The sequence below is a fragment of the Rutidosis leptorrhynchoides genome, chromosome 10 (assembly GCF_046630445.1).
Source record: "Rutidosis leptorrhynchoides isolate AG116_Rl617_1_P2 chromosome 10, CSIRO_AGI_Rlap_v1, whole genome shotgun sequence".
NCBI lineage: Eukaryota > Viridiplantae > Streptophyta > Magnoliopsida > Asterales > Asteraceae > Rutidosis > Rutidosis leptorrhynchoides.
In genome coordinates, this window is record NC_092342.1 from 77,455,391 (window position 1) to 77,462,403 (window position 7,013).

A 7,013-nucleotide genomic window follows, 5' to 3' on the forward strand; every position below is an offset into this window, starting at 1 on the left:
GGATCGGATCTCGGATCCGGATCCGGTTTTTGCTGTGTCCGGTTTTGCTTGGATCCGGTTCCGGATCGGGTCACCGGATCGGATCTGGATCCGGTTTTTTTGCCCATCTATACCGGGGAACCACATGGTGAATGCCTTGGCTTGTGAAAGGACCTCGACCCGTTTTCGAAGATCGAAAAGATTTTTTTTCAACAAGTTACAACATTAGCTATACTGCACGGCACGCAGAAATGTCGCGCGTTACGAGGTATACTTGTTTCTGAAAACAGTGAATAATCAGCAGCAGAACAAATTCCAAATTTTACTAAGTGTTGGAAAATGACCCAATACATGTCAATATTGACCCACACCTGTTCAAACACATTTATCACTTCAAATTGGTTTCAACAGTCCAATCTAATCATAATTAACGTAAAGTGAGTTCAAACGACCCATTACAAATAAAGTGAAAATCCCGACCCAAATATACAAAACGTCGAGTTTTGACTTAATAGCCCAACTCGATATCCCGAGCATAATTCTGGGGTTTTTTACCAGTCCCCTACCCAAGTCCAAAGGCCAAAAGTCATCCCGCCATGCTCAAGCAAGCTCCTAGCATTCTAGTCTAGCTACTAGAAATCTCCATGACATCCAACAGGTACCTATAAAAAGGTAAACAACGGGGGAGTAAGCATAAAGCTTGCTGAATGCAATACTTATACATATACATATATAATCCACTTACTTGCAATCACTTACACGTACAACGCATAACAAGGCTAGCATCACCAATAGCATATAGTCAACATGTAATATGCTAAAACATAAACAACACATAGCAATATGGATCCATATTCACACAACATGGGAATGGTACTCGCATTTCCCACCGATACTCGCATTTCCCGATAATGTTATATCGCGAAAATATAATGCTACTCCCAAGGTGAAGTTAGTGGACCGAGTCAACGACCACAACCCACCCATCGCACATGTCATGATGTTGTCGATGAAGTAGCAAAACTACCATAACTATGACACAAATGTGGCCCTCATCATACAGAGGGTAGTGTAATCCTCACGCACGGATAACACTATAGTGTAACCTCACGCACGGATACACTAACTACCCCCACACACAAGAAAATAAAGCATACACATACATATACAATTATTTCACTCACCTTGTAATCTCTAGCAACACAATATCCGATTTCCACGAGTCGCCAATGCAATCCACCTATTACATTATATCCACAAATAATAAGCTAAATATTCCTATTTAGCTAATTACCACACATATAAACACAAAACCCGCTCATAAAGCCACTAGACACCAAAAGTGACCGCTAGCTTAATTTCGACCCAATTAAGCTTTCAACCAATTTGACTCAAGAGAGACTTGACCCAGTACCACTCTCAATGGTAATTCATGCCCAAATAAAATCCTAATATCATTGACACTAATACCATACCCAAAATCTCAAACCGTAACACTTTATACAATTTTTATCCATTTTGACCGTTCGGACAGCCCCAAATTTATAGCAGTTTTTGACCCAGTTAATTTCCTGTTCAGCAGCTCAAAACTTGTCCATTGGATAAGATTCTCAAAGACCTTTCCGAAAAGTGCTCACACGCCTGAAACGGAGTTACGGTTCACAAGATATGACATTTACAAAATCATGTTTGTGCAGTTTTTCTTAGTTACGGGTTTCATCATCTTTTAGCCAAATCCAACCCAAACCAGCACAAAAGACATCCCCAATAAACCAACCTACTTACACTTGCTAACAACCCTAATATGGTTTGGATTTTGACATAAATAAAACATCATATATAGCTAGTAACCTCAGAAACATCACTAGTTCTTCTCTTAGACATTTTAACAAACACATAGCATGCAATCTTTTACACTTATTAAAATCATCCATTTTATGACACAATTAAACCCTTTAAAACTTAAATGAAGTCAACGACTTCATATCATCATCATCAAATCAATATTACATACACCATATCATTCTATGCACTAGTAAACCTTTATTCGAAATCACCTTAATTCCAAAACTCACTTGATAAACTTACAAAGTTAGGGTTCTTACCAAAGTAGTGTTGAATGAAGAAGATGAAGATGACTTCCAACTAAAAACCTTCACAGTGACCATCAACAGCTTAATTGCGCATGCCTTTGATCTCAAGTCCTAATCCTTCAAAATTAAAAACCCCAATTTTTCTTGTTGTTTCTCCTGCTACTCGCCATTTTACTCCCAATTCTTTTCTAATTTAATTTTTTGTCTAAATGAGAATGTTAGCCTTATCTCCAGCTATTAAATTAAAGTTTGAGACTTAACATCGCTAGTCCCTCCTGTCCCTAATTCTCTCCCTTCAAGTCCTCAACACTTGGGGCTTCTACATAAAAGTCCCTTCACTAATTAAAGTTATATTGGGGTTTTCTACAAATTTTCTCCACAAACCACACTTTTCATTTGATCACTTTTGCGGTACTTTTTAACTAAAACTTAACGATAAGTCCTACGAGTTAAAGTTTTTAACTTCTGACACACCAATTTTAATATTATTATAAAAATAATATTTTTCCCCATTTATTAACATTCCAAAACATCCTGATCGCTTCCGGTATTATTAATATTAATATATATAAATATAATAAAATAATACCCTAAATTTCGGATCTTACAACTCTCACCCACTTATAACGGATCGCGTCCCCATGATCCACGCCACATGCCAAAAAGGTAAGTATTTCAGCATCAACGCATCGACAACCCGCAACTCAAAACTACGTTCCACAATTAACACGTCGATCGCAATCTACTAGGTTCACCACGATGTGAACCAAGTCTTGCATCAATCCAAATCGAAAAAGATTTATGTTGCGATAATACTTCGTACCTTCACGGATCACATCTACCAAACTCAACCGGATCATTCCCTTTCACGCTGAAATCTCGAACATCACCATGCAACCCCTCCAGTAATGCTAACAGTCCCTTCAATCACTCAAGACGATTCACCGCCCCATAACACAGGGTTTCTTCATTAAACCTCACAGCACACTTCACAAGGCGGCTCCTAGTACTAGCATGGGAGCTATTAATGTACTAAAATTCAGTCAACAAAGAGTTTTCATCTTAACTAACCTCCACAATTCGACACACAACCCACGATAGGCTCGCCAACACGAACGAGCCTCACGCCTTGACCGTCCGTTAGGGAAAGCATCGGCATACCAACACACTCGAGTTCTCACAATACAGGGTAACACACCCTCGAACTCAAGCCACAACCGTGTGCTTCTACATGAAGCATTCACAACTAGCACTCCATGTAACGACCCGCACTTTTTCGATCGTTCTATACTTATAAGATTGATATTTACATAAATTAAACCTTACCAACATGATAAGTAATCCAAATTGTTGAGACTTATATTTCCGAAAAGAGTTTTATACAACGTTTGACCGTCTAGTTTGACCGATGATATCACGAACTATACAATATATGATAATTATACGTCTGTGTATATATATGTATATATACATATTTAACATGATTAAAGAATGATTTAATACCTCATTTTATATTAATAACAACAAGTTATATGTGTATTTTGAAACTACTAACTTAAGTTTTCAAAACGATAACAATACGTAACGTTATTTGACATATATACTTAAGACTTATAATGTTATACATATATTGTATAAGTAATGTATTTAATTACTTTTAAAGAACTTAAATACATAAAACCATATAAGTGTATTCACAAAAGATAGCTATATTTGAATCCTCATTTCATTTTTCACAAAATTTCTATACGTATACCTAGAGTATTTGTACTCGTATCATACCTAGCTCCTATACGTATTTACTAATAGTAAATACACATCAAAATCACCACCTAACCAGCCATTATTCATGCCCTTAGAGCTAGGTAATTACTTTTGTATGATTGCAAGACTAATTAGCAAGATTACAAACTAAAATTTGTCCATGTATGCCCATGAAACACGTTTTTTATGGTGTATATATGTATCATCATTTTAGTTCATTTTTACTTCCATTCTCTAGCTAAAAACACACACACATTCAAGAGTCTTAAACTCCATAACAATTCAGCAACTTACCTTGAAGATCTAGCTTCAAAAACCATACTAAAACACCATAAGAAAACCATACAAAAACACTTCAAGAAAACCCTCCAAGAACACCAACTTACTTCCAATCTTTCATCCACTTCTATCACCCTTTTGATTCTAGCTTCTTACTCCTCTTTTACAGCAAACTTATCCAAGGAACTTGAGGTAGTAACTATGTTCATAACCTTATTCAATTCATATATATATAGCTATCTTATTTTGTGGTACAAAAGTTTAACAACAAGAACATAGTTTGAATGTTTTCAAACTTGTTTGCAAACTAAATAGATCCTTCTAACTTAACTTTTAAAATACTTCAAGACCTGTAATATAACTTATGTATATACTAATTTAACAAGGTAAAACTTGGTTTTTCAAAGTATAAGTATTTTTAGAAAAATGGTCATTAAATGATTTTGTTGTAACAAAAATGTTTAACTTCATATGTTTCACTAATGTTTCACTTATGCCGTATGATTTTGAATACAAACCAAGGTATTTACAGTTCATAGTCTTAAAGAAGAACTCGATCCAAGAAGATGGCAATTTGAATCAACGAAAACGGATTTGTAACGAAGAAACTATGACCGAAACAAAATTGGTTATCCTAGATCATTTCAACTACGGGATCAATTGGAAAAAAATGATATAAATCACATATTTCTAAGATAACATGATATTTTATATATATGTACTTATAATTCAATTTTATATGGTTCAGGATCACCCGTAAACAATACGAGAAGATTAATCATAAGATCCCATGTTTGTACGCAACACGTCATTTGACAACACCGGTACTTTATGTACGCAACACGTCATTTGACAACACCGGTACCATGGGTCAAGATTAATCTCGACCAATACATATACGATGGGGTTTTATTTATTTCGTTGGGGGTTTTATTTATTTCATTGCGGGTATATTAAACATCTAAAAATGAACCATTAAAAATTGAATTGCTAACCTCGGACAGCTAACTTCGGACTAAGGAAATATTCAAAGTATTAAAAGTATAACAAGTATATATATATATAACGTTTGTTTTAAAATGAAAACATATTGATATATTATATATGGATAGGTTCGTGATATCAACCGGAAGACCGAGTCAAAATATATATATCATCAAGACAAGAGTGAGTATATAGTCCCACTTTTAAACTCTAAATATTTCGGGATGAGAATACATGTATTTTATGTTTTACATTATGGACACAAGTAACTGAAAAATATATTCTACGTTGAGTTGTACCACTGGCATACTTCCCTGTAGCTTGGTAACTAATATTTACAGCGGTATTGTAAACGCGAATCCTGTTGATAGATCTATCGGGCCTGACAACCCCAATCGGACTGGACGACCAGTATTCAACGGTTGCACAGTACTTCGTTTTGTGACTACACTTGGTACGGTGTAGTAAGATTTCATATTAAAGGGAATATGCGACGTGAAAATGTTAAGTATGGTTACCAAGTGCTCAACCACTTAGAATATTTTTATTGAAATGTTTATATACGAAATCTTGTGGTCTATATATATATATTGCTGCGCACTAAACCTATATCTCACCAACTTTATGTTGACGTTTTTAAACATGTTTATTCTCAGGTGATAATTAAAGCTTCCGCTGCATTATGTTGAATCTAAGCAGGATCATGCGTACTCATATTTGTGTCAAAAATAAAACTGCATATCCGAGGACGTGTGTTGTAAAATATGCTAGAAATCGTGTTGTTATTATCATTTGTAAAGTTTGTAAGTCGAAGATTATCGTTAAACGATAATCATCTTTTTATTGTCTAAAGCTTGTAACAAAAATAATGGTTTTGTTTGTAATGTATAATATATGCAGTTTTCCTTTTTAAAAATGTCGCATATAGAGGTCAATACCTCGCAATGAAATCATACGTTATCTAACACGTTCTTATGGTTAAGGACGGGTTATGACATGTGGTATCAGAGCGTTGGTCTTAGCGAACCAGGTCTGCATTAGTGTGTCTAACCGAGAAGCCGTTAGGATACATTAGTAAGTCTGGACTTTGACCGGGTCTGATTTAAAAAAAAAAAAAACCATTGCTTATCACTGTTGGTTAAAATTTATATGTAAATATTATATAAGTACTAATGGGTTAGTTGTTGTGTGATAGATGTCGAGCTCAAAAATTGTTATCACAATCAACGACTCCGAATCAGAATCTTCAGATGGCGTTCCAGTCATTAACCTGTCCGATGACGAAAATGATATCCTTGGGGAAGACTCACAATTTCCGGATGAACCAACTATAGAAATATCGGAAAGTGAACCCGAGGAGGAAAGTGAACCCGAGGAGGAAAGTGAACCCGAGGAGGAAAGTGAACCCGAGGAGGAAAGTGAACCCGAGGAAGAAATACAGGAAATTACAAAAGACGAGTTCGAACTAGGAAAGAAACGAAAGGCTAATGAATTAGAAAATCCAAATCCCGAGTTTAATGAGAATGATGTGGCACCAATTCCACTCAACACTACCACCCCTATTCCCGCTATTCCTATTCGTTCTGTCCCGGCATCCAGTTCTTCAGTCCCACAGCCAAAATATAGGCAGACAGTTAGGATAAGCGTTAAGCAAATCTTTGTGTCTAAACGTCCTAGAAAATAGATCAAACGATGCGCTGCTGTGTCAAACCATGGAACCGAATAATGTTTTGTATAATATTAATAGTGTGGTTTGCTTAATGTTCGATGTAAGATAAGCATATGTAAAATATTGAAGTATGAGATGCAATAATTTTCCATGGTTAAGTATTATTTAGATTGTAGTAATTGATTCTGTACTAAGCTATTAAGTATGAACATTAACGGGTAGGTACTACCCAAGATATAATTATA

At 35.5% G+C, this 7,013-nt stretch overlaps 1 long non-coding RNA gene across 1 annotated transcript; it reads right to left on the minus strand.

Annotated features, from left to right (window-relative positions):
• Positions 1-316: 316 nt before the first annotated feature.
• On the minus strand, positions 317-2,268 carry LOC139872994 (uncharacterized). The gene is made up of 3 exons (XR_011767238.1): positions 2,085-2,268; positions 1,164-1,219; positions 317-641 (listed from the first exon to the last, which is right to left on the minus strand). It is a non-coding gene; the product is annotated as an uncharacterized lncRNA (long non-coding RNA).
• Positions 2,269-7,013: the final 4,745 nt, after the last annotated feature.